Source organism: Phascolarctos cinereus, unplaced genomic scaffold (assembly GCF_003287225.1).
Source record: "Phascolarctos cinereus isolate Bilbo 61053 unplaced genomic scaffold, phaCin_HiC Scaffold_8;HRSCAF=390, whole genome shotgun sequence".
Taxonomy (NCBI): domain Eukaryota; kingdom Metazoa; phylum Chordata; class Mammalia; order Diprotodontia; family Phascolarctidae; genus Phascolarctos; species Phascolarctos cinereus.
Window position 1 is genome coordinate 23027340 of NW_027556291.1, and position 13969 is coordinate 23041308.

The window sequence follows — 13969 nt, forward strand, 5'->3', positions numbered from 1 at the left end:
TCAGGGATAGCCTACTCCAACTCCCTCATTTACAGACAGGGAAACTGATGCCAAGGATACCCTCGTGTTTAGGAGCAACTCATCAAGCAATGCACTATGGCACTCCAAAGCCACTTTCTTCAACTATTTTCTATAAACATAGTGTCCATCAGGGACTTAGATAATGAATTCTATTCCACTGGTATCTATAAAATAAGACTCTCATGATGATCTCCATTTTACTTTAAAACTCCATAATATTAAGAAGAAAAAAGGGGGGAAAACCATTATGGTTGATACTTCACAGGTGCTAATTTCTCCATCTGCCCTCCCAGGCCAGGATTCAACCTTCTGCCCTTCTCAGCTACCATCATCCCACCTACCTCCTCTTTTCCACTATTCAAGGTTCTGGGTGGGGGGGGAGGGGAAATGTCTCCACTGGATGTTTCTACTTCTTCACAACTAAGGGGTTGGGCTTTTTTCCCAACTCCATCTCATTTCTACCCCTCCTCCCCCAGAGCAGCTATTCTTTCTAAAGGTCACCTTGTCATTCAGTCATTTTTCAGTCATGTCTGACTCCTCATCACCTACTAAACTACAATTCCAGCAGCTCTTTGAAGGCCTGGCATCCTTAACATTTCTGCAGTGTTAACACTGCTGACTATCCCTTCTCCTGGATATTTCTCTTCCCTTTGCTTCAAGGGTTCCACATGTACCTGGGCTTCCTACTCCTAAATCTTTAGCCACTCCTTTTCTAGCTCTTTCCCTTGGCAATTATTCACTCCCAGTGATTGCACTACCACCCCTATGCAGATGCCTTCCAAATTAATCAATCAACAAACATTTAACAAACTCCTACTATGCACTGGACACTGTTCTAGGTACTGGGGAATACAAAGGCGAAAATCACAGTCGCTCTCCTCAGGGAGCTATCAGGAGAGACAGCATGTACATATATGGGTAGATAAAACCCAGATGCAAAATTAGTTAAGGGAGGGCATCTAGGAGGATCGATACAGATTCCACATAGCATGTGTTGCTTGAGCAGAATTTTGAAGGAAGAAAGGGGATTCTGGGAGGTGGAGGTAAGAGGAGTACACTCTAGGTAGGAATAAAGGCAAGTCTGTGCAGAAGCATGGAGACAAAAGATAGAGTAGTGCATGTGAGGTACGGCAATAAGGCATATTTGTCTGGACCCCAGAGGGAAGGCGGAGGAATGGTGGAGATGACTTTCCTATCCACCTCTCTCCTTAGCTCTGAACCCTCATAGTAAATCCCCCTGCCTCCAGATGTTCCACTGGCACCTCAAACTGAACATGCCCAAAACAGAGTTTGTTATCTTTCCCATGACATCTCCCATGAACTCGCCATTTCTGTCTGTGAAGCTCGAATTCATCCACTCTGCCATGGTCATATCCTTGGGGCTGGCGTGGGTTTCTCCCTTTTCTTTCTCATATCCGATCTGTTGCCATCACTTGTCGCCTCTACGTGCACAGTATCTCCTCCATCTGCCCCCTTCCTCTTTCCGCTGACCACCACTACCCTAGGACAAAGCCTGATCACCATCCACCTGGACTCTTCCCTTTTTTGTTCAGATTCATCCTTCATTCTACAGCCAGAATAATTTTGCGCATTCTGCTAAAAAATATCTTTGGTGTCCCCCAGTGTTTACCAAATACATTTCACATGGCATTTAGGGCTTGCCACAATCTGGTCTCATCCTACCTACACCAATCAAACTCAACAACTCTTGATTTCCCACCCCACCCCCTTTGGTAAATACCCCCCCTCTGTTTTAGAATTCTATTTATGCTTATGACATTATCTACTTAACATGTTGGTGTCTCACGTTCCCCTTACTAGCCCACAGCTCTTTGAGGGCAAGGGCTCATCTTAACTTTGCTTATTGGGAGGGGGCAGTATGACATAGTAGTTAAGAGCATTGGACTTTGAGTCTGAAAGACCCCATTCACTTTCTGCCAACATACACTTACTAGGTGTGTAATAAGAGGCAAGTCAGTCACCCTCCTCTAACATTTCTGGGTCTCAGTTTTCCCACATTTAAAATGAGGAGTAGTTGTAGTATTGGGATCACAGGTTGGAACAAGATCATGTGTATAAAGTGCTTTGCAACCTTTCACAGCGCTAAATAAATGGCAACAATTATTTTTACCTCCATCTTGCACCTAATGGGCCCTAAATGTTTGCTGTGGCCATACTTTTGCGTCAAATATGCTTGCTAAGAGGCCTGTGTTTAAATGTGAGGAAACAAGCATTTATTAAGCATCTCCTATGTGCCAAGTACTGTGCTAATCACTTTATAAATATCTCATTTGATCCTCGCAACACCCCTGGGAGGTAGATGCTATTATGATATCTGTTTTAAAGGTGAGAAAACTGAGGCAGACAGGTTAAGTGACTAGTCCATGGTCACACAGCTAGTGAGGCCATATTTGAACTCACGTCTTCCTAATTCCATACCCAGCACTCTCTCCACTGTGCCACCTAGTTGCCTCTGGAAACACCCATGTATTGAAGGGAATTAAGAGCTTCTTAGACTAGAAAATAGGAAATAAACAGGATGAGGGTCACCTCTGAGGGTCCCTTTCAGATTCTGAGCAGTTAAAGGCTCAGCACACATCTCATCCCAACATTTTCTTCTGGAGTCTATGGTCAGTTGAAGGGACAGTATTATTCTGACTACCATCAGATAGCCAGATGAAAAATTCCCTTTGGACTAACTCCACCAGGCAGTTCACTGAGCTTGGCCCCCAAATGAATAGGAGAAAGAGAGTGGGCTGCCAGCCCAGCCAGCGGCCTCACTTCTCCCCTTACAAATCATCCCATCTCCCGCTGCTCCTTCTCCCGTGCTTCGGATGCATTCTTTCCTCACCTCCTTTCCCCCCACCCGTGACTCTTTGCACCCTTCCGCTCTGCTTGGGGGCCACTTACTACAAGAAGACTTGGCTACCTCTCATCTCTGGGCAGCCATGTTGTAAAGAGCCTGCAGTTGCTCCTCTATGGATATGCTCTGGTCTCCTTGGCAGTGAGGAATTTCCTTGAGGGCAGGGAGTATCTCGCTTCTTTCCCTGTATAACTGGCACACAGTAGGTGCTTAATAAAAATGCTTATTGACTAAGTGACACTATACTTCTCTGTCACAAAACTCCTTTTCACACAAGCATGCTGCCAGTGAGGCTGTCTAGCTGTGACCCATGAGACAGTACATGTTCAGAGAATCAATAATAATGTTACCAACAGCAGGCATTTATACAGTGCTTCAAGGTTTGCAAAGTACTTTACATATGTTATCTCATTTGAGGTGAGGCAGGAAATATTAGTATTATGCCCATCTTAAAGATGAGGAAACTGAGAGGGAGAAAGGTTAATGACCTGTCCATGATCACACACAGCTAGAATTTGCATCTAGGTCTTCCTGACACTCAGTCTAGCTCTCTGCCCACTAGGCAATTTTACCTCAAAAGACAACAGAGGTATGTGTAATAGACATAAGGAGGCTGCAACATATTACTCATGATTGCTTGTGTACAAGCAGCAGCATAAGAGACACCATCCAGGAGAGGTTATTTGGGAAAAGAAGGTGGGCCAGCCAGCTAACCCTAGCAGAACACAGCCGATAGCCTGAACACTGCGCTGTGGCCCCAGAATGACAAAAGACTCTGAGGAAGGCCCCTAGCACATTAGGTAGCTCCTCTCTGGGGGATTTATGTGAGGACACGGGCAAGAATCACACCAGATAAGAAAGCATGGAGAACACAGATCTGTTGCTGTACTGAAGAAACATTAAAGAGACTGAATTAAATAAATGCTTTTAATGAAGTAATTAAAGAGACTTAAAGTAGTTCTTGAGGGTTAAGAAAGAAAATATATTGGCTACCAAGCAAGCCTTCTCATTTCCCATGATGCCAGTGAGTGGGCGTAAGTAGCATGGAGACAGTTCAAGCCAATCCTCTGCCTTCACAGTCACCTGCACCCGAGATGAAGCTTTCAGGTGATAGGTGCATGAATGGGACAGAAGAGGAGAGAAAAGAAAAGGTGCTGGAGGTTGGCATAGACTGAGCTAATCACACAGAAGGAAGAAAAACATTTGCCTCCAAAGCTGTTCCAGCTCTGTGACCATCTGCACACATTCTCAAACACCTTGTTCCTGCCAATAGTCATCAATGCAGCCAGTGTCCGGAGCAAACAGTGGACAAGTCAAAACAAACTCCCAGCCTGGCCAACGAGGATTAAGGGAGAAAGGTCCATTTTAAAACCTCCAGAAATGTTCTTTTAATAATCTGCCTTGGCTCACTTGACTTCCTATAGCTCTTACAATATTTAAATAACTGTGAGGCTTGGGCACCATGGGAAGAAAGGCCAAAATGTTGCTCAGTTATAAATCTCTCCAAAATGGCCAACAAGGATGACACGCGCACACACACACATACACACACACACACACACACACACACACACACACACACACACACACACCCCAGAGGCTTTCAGAAACTCAGCCGAAGTGTGCACTGTGACCATCCTTCCCCAAGGGCAGGCCCACCCGCCAAGCAGGACGCCAACAGTACGGCACACTTCCTTGCACGCGCGCATGCGTGTGTGTGTGTGTGTGTGTGTGTGTGTGCAGGCCAGGACAGGGGTCCTCCCTCCCACTTCAGGGGAGGCTATAGAGAAGTAAATGGGAAAGGAAGCCAAGTTCTGCCTGCGCATGGTGCCGCATCTCAGTGACAGTGAAACCTTGGCCTTTGGGTAAGTTTCAAATGTCAAACACTGTTGCTTGCACATGTAAATCAATGCTTTAAAAATCTCCTTCAATAATTCCTCTTGTAGTTGAAGGAATAAAGTCCCAGAAGCCCTAATATTATGCTAATATTCCATCTGCTATACAGCGCAGCAAAGAGAAGTCACAAAGATACATTGCCTTAGCAGACAAGGATATGGACAATTTAGCATCTAAGCAGCGTTGGGTTTTCCTCTTACCAGAATCCTGGAAGGAGCCAGCAGGTGGAGTTACATCTCCCCTCTTCTCTGACACCAAAACTTGAGGGACAGAGGGCTGAGTGAGAGAGAAAGGACATTCAGTTGCATGCTTCCTTTTAGACCCAGCACAACCCAGATCAATCGTGGCATCGTGGAAAGAGCCCTGAACTTGGCACCCAAAGACTTGGCTTAGAATCCCAGCTCTCTACTTTCTCCCTATGAGACTCGAAGCATGTCACTTTGTCTCTGGGGACTTCATTTTCCCTTCTGTAAAATGAAGAACTGGACAAGACAGCCTCCAAAGTGCCTTCTAGCTCAAACATTTCACAGTCCCCCCCTCAAAAACCAGGTCACACAGAGCATTCTCGCAGCCCTCCAAAATGCCCATTGGGAAGCTTTGCTTGCCTCAACACCATGAGACAGATACTTTTATGAACCAACGCCTGCCTACTAGCATTTGACACTCGGCTAAAGTCTCACCCTAAGCAACTTCCTATGGCAGCTGCTGTCCGAAGGCGATACTAGCATGAGAATCTCCTCAAAGTTCTTTCAAAAAAAGGTCCTTCCAAGGGTGTTCTCAGGTTGGCAAATAAGCAGGCACTGCTACATACACACACCTGTCACCCACCAATCAACCTTAACCATTGCGTTTGGCTTAGAAAACCAGATGAATTTACTGTTTACTCTAGCAGCAGAATTCTGGGCCCTAGCTGATTTTTATACAGTAAGAAATAACACACTATGTCACCATCGAACAGTTCCTCTACACTCTGGGCCTCAGTTCCTTCCTACCCGCTGGGGATACAAAGATAAGAGTGAAAACATCCTTATCCTCAAGGAGCCCCCATTTTTCTAGGGGGATACAAGATGTACATGGAAGCTAGGTGGAAATCATTCACAAAATTGATACAAAGTAATTTAAAGAGGAAGAGAGCAGCTACTAGCTGGGAGGGAAGAGCAGAGGAAATCAGAGAAGGCCTTTTGGAGGAGAAAGCCCTTGAGCTGAGGTCTGGAGGAAGTGAGGGATTCTGTGAGGCTGAAGAAGGTGGGCAATGGTGTGGTCAGACTAGATGCTATCCAAGGTCCCTTCCAGCTCAGCTCAGACATCATGTGGTTCTGGGACAAATCATGTGAGCAATACAGAGCGTACAAAGGGTCTGGGGGCAAGGGGTAATATGATTAGATCTGAGCTGTGGGAAGATTAATGTGGCTGCAGGCAAAGAGCAGATTAGAAGAGGAAAAGCTACTGAAGGCAAGTTAGAAGACTTCTAACTCTTTCCCCTCTCTGGTCCCTCTTTGCCTCTTCTATAAAATGAGGGCATTAGACTAGATAACCCATTAAGCCTTCTTCCAACTCTGAAGTTTTAGAATGTAAATTCCTTTTTGCCTCACTGGGATCTGCCATATAGCTGTGAGGCAGCTAGGTAGTGCAGTAGGTACACTGCTGGACTTGGAGTCAGGAAGAACTGAGTTCAAATCCTACCTCAGATACTCATAAGTTGTGTGACCTTGGACAAGTCACTTAACCTCTTTCAGCCTCAATTTCCTCAACTGTAAAACAGGGGTAATTACAAAACCTACCTCACAGGGTTGTTGTGAGGATCAAATGAGATTAACATTAGTATCTGTAAACCTTAAAGCACTATAAGTATTGGTTATTATTATTATTATTAAATAACATGATTTCAGAAAAACAAAAATCATAGTTATCCCAAATGGGGATCTGTACACACAAGGTAGTTATCAAAGGCTCCAGTGAGGATGTGCTTGACCAGAAAAGGAAGGATCAGTCATGTAGTGAGAAGAATGGACCTTCTACCCCCCACGAAGAGTAAATGTATCCTAGGGCCTCTAGGGAACTGCATGGATCCTATAGGAAGGATTTATGGAAAAACATGTGGCTAAGAATCAGCCAGGAAAACTAGGAGAGCAAGGAATAGTTTACCTGCCCAATCTATGGAGAAGGGAAGAATTTATGGCAAAACAAGAGGTAGAGAACATTATGAAATGCAAAATGGATGATTTTGATTACATTGAATTGAAAAGTTTTTGCACAAACAAAACCAATGCATCCATGATTAGAACGGAAGCAGAAAGCTGGGAAACAAATTTTACAACCAATGTCTCTGATAAAGGCCTCATTTCTAAAATATATAGAGAACTGAGTCGAATTTATAAGAATACAAGTCATTCCCCAGTTGATAAATGGTCAAAGGATATGAACAGGCAGTTTTCAGAGGAAGAAACTAAAGCTGTCTATAGTCATATGAAAAAATGTTCTAAATCACTATTGATTAGAGAAATGCAAATCAAAATGACTCTGAGGTACCACATCACACCTATCAGATTGGCCAACATGACAAAACAGGAAAATGATAAATGTTGGAGAAGATGTGGGAAAATTGGAACACTAATGCATTGCTGGTAAAGTTGTGAACTGATCCAACCATTCTGGAGAGAAATTTGGAACTATACCCAAAAGGCTATAAAATTGCGCATGCCCTTTGGCCCAGCAATACCACTACTAGGTGTGTATCTCCAAGAGATCATAAAAACGGGAAAAGGACCCACATGTACAAAAATATTTATAGAAGCTCTTTTTGTGGTGGCAAAGAATTGGACATTGAGGGGGATGTCCATCAATTGGGGAATGGCTGGACAAGTTGTGGTATGTGAATGTAATGGAATACTATTGTACTTTAAGAATTGATGAGCAGGATGCTCTCAGAAAAACTGGAAAGACTTATATAAACTGTTGCTGCGTGAAATGAGCAGAATCAGGAAAACACTGGACACAGTAATAGCAACATTGTGCGATGATCAACTATGATAGATTTAGCTCTTCTCAGCAATGCAAGGATCTCAGACAACTCCAAAAGACTCATGATGGAAAATACTGTCCACGTTCACAGAAAGAACTTTGGAGTCTGAATGCAGATCGAAGCATATTATTTGCTCTCTCTCTTTTTTTTTGGTTTCTTCTTCCTCATGATTTCTCCCATTGGTTCTAATTCTTCTTTACAACATGACTAACGTGAAAATAGGTTTAATATAAGTGTATATATAGAGAGCCTATATCAAAATGCGCATCGTCTTGGGGAGGGGGGGAAAGAGAAGGTGGGGGAGAAAATTCAAAACTCAAAATCTTATGGAAGTGAATGTTGAAAACTAAAAATAAATAAATAATTTTTAAAAATTTTTTAATTTTTTTTAGAAAAGAATCAGCTAAGAAGAGCAGGTGTGGGAGGAGTTTCTCTGCTGATGAGATCACAGATCCATTCAAATAATTAATGTAACTCTTCCAGAAGTAAAGATTAATTCCCCATAGCCACCCAAACTGACCCCGGGGAAGTGCTTTCCCCTCAGTGAAGGCTGAATGACCATTTGGGGATGTTGAAGGGGGAAGCCTTGGGCTGGTCAGAATGAGACTAGATGGTGTCTCAGCTGCCTTCCCAATCTGGGCGTCTGGAAGGCGGCCTTCAGAGTCTGGCCGTTAGAGGGAGCTATTATGCCATGTGGCAACAGCAGTAGTTTAAGGCTAAGTCCTGTTCAGGAAGCTGTTTCCTGGCTGGCAGGGGGAGACAAGAATCCATTTTGATATTGACTTTAATGAATTAAGAAACTGAAAAGATCCACGCTCAACTTGACAACTCAGCCAGGACAGTTGTTTGTTTTGTTTTGTTTTGTTTATTTTTTACCTGTTATCAGAACTGTCCCAGGGCCACGATGGAGCAAATGCAGGCCACCATCCCATAAGCAAGACAGGGTGGCAGGTGGAAGGCTATATGCTGTGGTGGCTACAGTCCTCTCTCAGAAAAAAAAGGCAGCAGCATCTCCAGCTGGTTCAAAGAAAGCAGTGACCACCCAGTCAGTCCCTAAAAGCCCTGGCCATCTGGCTCTGCCCTCCCACCCCCCAATGCTGCCATGGCCAAAGGCACAGGTGACCTCTTCATACAATCTGCTCTCCTGCAAGTGTTCCTTTGTACCAGGTTCGGAGGCATTTCAAACATGACTAGGAATGTCCTCTATGACACAACCAATGAGCACTTATTCAGCCTCTACATGAAGCCCTCCAACTATATCCTGCCTGGTCCACTTTGGAACAGACCTAATTGCTAAGAAATATTTTTTTACATCATGTCTAAATCTACTTCCCTGCTATTTCTGCCCAGGGCTCCTGGTTCTATCCTCTGGGGCCAAAATGAACAGGTCCAATTCCATTTCCACAGACAGTCCCTCAAATACTTAGCCCCCAAAGGCTTCTGGATATTTTCTACCTTTTCCTGTTCATCCCAGAACTGAGCATGATACTCATCCTGTGATCTGACCAGAGCTCCCCCACCCCACACAACACACACACACACACACACAACACACACACACACACACACATTCTTGGACACTATCCTCTTAATGCTCCCTATTTCACCTGGATATAGGTGTTCTAGTGAGGGAAGACACTCCATGATTTCTCTGCGCCTCATATTCACCCTAGGCTAATACTGCTCTTGGCATGCCAGTGGAAGTGGCTCCTATGCAAATCACAATGACAATGACAATAATTGTTTTACTTCTAAGAGGCTCTTCGGGCATAATGACCCCATGAGGAAGAGAGTGTAAATATTAGCCAGCAGAGAAGGCAGCCAAAGCCCAGAGGAGGGCCCAACCCTAAGTCCACACTGACAGTGAAATGTCATTTAGCACTGCTTCCAGCCCAGTTCCAGTAGCCATCATCCCAGGAAGCAATGGCTCCTGCAGGGGGCTACAGCCACAGCTATGAAGGACCCTAAAAAGAAAACTCTTCTCACCTAAGTCCTTGGCACTGTCAACTGGTTCAACATCAGAAACTGATAATTATTTTTATCAATGCAAATGGCACAAAAGATGAGACTACCATCTACTTTGCCACTACTCCCTCAGGACCATGGGACTTTTCCATCTGACTTGAAGCTGAAACCTTCCATATGTGCTGTCTCTCCCATTAGAATGTGGACTCTTTGAGGTCAGGGACATAGTAAGCACTTAATTTTTTTTTCATTCATTCATTCATTCATTCATTCATCCATATGTTGAGTTTTCTAAATTGAATACATTTTGAGTCGCAACTACATTGGTTCTCTATGTCAATATTTCAGCCAAGAAAGCCCCTCTCTTCCTGAAGAGTGGCACTCTCCTTGTTAGGCCAATGGCCACCCCAGCCATGGCAGCAGGAGCCTTTTCTCTTGGTCAGGGTTCAGCCTGATTCTGCTCACACCTGAGACTCCACCAGCTAGAGCTCTTCAACTTGGAAACTGAGCCATCGGGCCAGGATTCTCTTGAAGAGACATAGCCCATGAGTCTCTGTTGGTTTGCCTCCAATACTGTCTGTATTTTCCCTCTGGGGACTTCACTTTTCACCTTGCTTGGTTTTACCCCAGCCTGAGATCTGGGGCTCTGCTTCTTATGCCTCTAGGGGTTTGTCCCTGGGCCTTTTGATTTCAATGGGCTCTTTCCCTATGATATGAGCAGTAATGTTAAAGATCATCTAGTGCAACACACTTATTTTATGGATGGGGAAACTGAGGCCCAGAGAAGGGAAGAGACTTACCCCAAGCTTCAAAGCTAGGGAAGAACAGAGCCAGAATTCAATTCCAGGCTCCTTCAAATTCACATCTAATGGTCTTTCCACTCCCCACCACAGTCCAACTGTTGGCCCCAACCATCACAGTACCTTCTGCCCAATTATTCATCTCCATCTCATCTGGCCTACTGGTTCTTTTTACAACATTCATCACATTTACATAATGATTTTTTTTACTTTTAAAAGTACTTCTATGTCTGATCTCATTCTGGCCTTATGTCAACTTCATTATTCATTTTATAGTAGGAGAAATTGAGGCCCAGAAAAGAGAAGGGACTTGGCAAAGGGCATGCAATTCTTTAATGGCAAAATTGGGACTAGAAAGAAATAAGATCAAATTATTTCACATATCTTATTAGAAAAACTGGAAGGGAAAATTAGTTTCCAAGACCAACTTCTGCTGCATAGATCAAGGAGCTAGCTGTCTGCTGATAAGGATATGACCCATGAATTGACGCTAGCCTCCCAGAAATCCTCACACACCAGCCAAGACTCCTTTCTCATCCATTATCTCATTTGATCTTCATAATGACTCAGGGGTAGGAAGAGGCAGCATTATCCTCATTTTACAAATGAGGAAACTGAGGCTCAGAGTGGTTAAGTGACTCACCCAAAGTTACATAGTAAGTGGCAAAACTGGAAGTCAAACTCAAATATCTTGGCTTCAGGTTCAATACTCTTTCTGCTTGATTGCATCTAAACAAGAATAGGGCTGTCTAAATAGTTACCCAAAATGATCACATTAATTGACCTTCAAAGAAAGAAGAAAATACTTTGTCTAATATGGAGAGATATGTTTACTGTCTGGCTTCTTTTGAGACGGCCATTGTGTGTCTTCCTTCCCTCACCTTATTGAAGGCTGCTATCCCCATGACAACATCATAGACTAAATGTGAAGTGGTCTGGGTATGTGCTCCCAAGACGAGCCAAGAGGGTCCTTCACTTTGCTCTGAAGGCAGGGATGCATAAAAGATCAAGCTTCTCGGCTTGGTAGCCATCTCAAAGAAACTCTTTGTGACTTCAAAAAGAACTTGCAATGTGAACACAATTCTTATAATCTGGCAAAACTGAGCATGAAAGTGGGAGAAAAATGGGCGAGATGGACAAAAGGGTCCATTCAAGGAGTACTGCCTTCATAATGTAAAGGGATATAATGCCTAATACTATTTCTAGCTGTTCAAGCATTTGGCCCCTCTGCTCCTTCCAATTCTACATAATAGCCTAGGAAGAGAGAAACTGGGCAGACTTACAGGTATCTCTCAATACACTAAACAGAGATGCTGAAACCGGGGGGGGGGGGCGCGGCGCAGAGAGAGTCGATCAGAATTCGGTATGTTGAATTATATTGTCTTACTGAGTCCTACGATCAAGTTAGAGACGTATTCCTATCGAAAAAGATTGACATTAAGATGAACTAGGAATTTTTTTTTTCAGATTTTCCACCATGGCCCTGAGGATACTAGGAAGCACCATTTTGAAAAAAAAAATAAAGAAATCTATCTCTTTGTTACAGTAAGGGAAAAATTTTGTTTTGCTGAAAAAAATTATGACTAAAACCCAAACTGAGAAGAATGAGGCAGGAGAAACATGAGCACATGTGCACATGTACATAAGCGCACACACATGCACATGCACACACACACACACACACACACACACACACACATACACACAGATAAGAGGAAATGCTCTAACAACTGCAAAGGCAAGTGACAGCTTCAAAAGCAGTGGATTGAGAGGAGAAGACCAAGGCCAGCAGGTCCAACTGAGAAAAGTAATTGACATCCCAAGAACTAGCCTCAGGTTTCTCTTTGGCAAAATGAAGAGACTGAGCTAGATTTTGTATGGCCCCTCCAGGTCTGAATTTCTATGATCCTGAGAACTACACAAGGAAAGAAAAATGGAGAAGAGGGAAAAATTGCAACTCCTAAGACAATTTTCTATTCCCCAAATGGATGCTGTACATCTTTCCCTTCTGTTTCTCCAGCTCTTTGGCCATTGCTACGTCCTAAATTCCAGACCAAAGAGCAGGCAAGCACTTAGCTCAGGGTGCTCTACTTCCAGCCTTATTTAGGAGTCCTGCTCTGCTTAGGCTCAAGCACTCCACACAGGTTTATGTTTCCTTAAGCTATTTTGTGAAATGGTCATCTCACTTGTTATAAAGAACTAAGTTTCATTGAGTTCATGGAAGAAGACTTAGGCCAGCCACTCATGATAGCTTAATGTCCCCACAGCACACTCTTTATCTCCTCCTGCAGGTGTGATAATTGAATAATACTTCTGGCCTAACCGGGCATTCTTACAACCTCAACATTTGACTCCCTGGGCTGCAAGTTTCCTCTTGGAATCCATCAAACCCAGCCCTACACCTCGAATGCAAAGGACAGGCAAAGAGACTTGGATATCATTGGCTGAACGAATCATTGGACAATCGATATTCCAACGGCCCAAATGACTTGTGATTTCATCGATGTGGAGACTGCTCCCAGCCTATTGACATCTTCCTGTTCCACACTAGGCCACTCTCATTCATGCCCTCCCTTAGGTTTGCCATGGGAGGTACACATAGCATACTGGGGGTCTTCCACTTGACATTGCATGAATACCAATGAAACGTGCTGGCTGTCCATCAGTTGTCCCTCTCTCTATATGACTGGCTTATATTTTTTCCCAGTCACACATGTCTGATGAAATGCTTTATACCACTTCTCCTGCATAATTCCTTATTTGATATTCATTGCAACCTGCGCACAGTAGGTTAAAAATTTTTTTTTCTGGGATCACAGCAAGGAAAAAAAAGAAATCACTTCACCTAGCCTATCTATCCCCATGCTTGTGCATTCTGATTTCTTTATCCATGTTCAATCTGTCTCCCCTATTTCATCACAAGCCCCTTAGGACATTTGTCTGTCAATGTCTGTCTCACCTCTAATCCCCCAACATAAACACAAGGCTTTACATATAAGTAGGTGTGGGCACTGGCGAAGCGTCTGTTGATTATTGGAGGCACTATGATTATTGGAGGCACTATCATCGAAGGACGGAATAGATATATCATTTGATCCCACCTCCAAAGTGAGAACCACCAGTATCCTCCCCCACCGCCCTGCCCATATAAAAGGAACAGCTGTTGAATAAGAGGGAGGAAAGATGAAAGACAGGAACCATTTCCTCCTATGGCTCAAGCCTCTCAGACTAAGAGGCCTAGTCACCCAGGCCTTAGACGGCTACCAACACACCCAGTTCATCCATTTGATCTTTTGCTCTAGAGAGGAAGCGTGGCACAGTAGCTAGAGAGCTAGGCTTGGGAGTTGAGACCCTCTGAGTTCATTTACGAACCACACAGTTACCCTGTCAATGCTGAGTGAA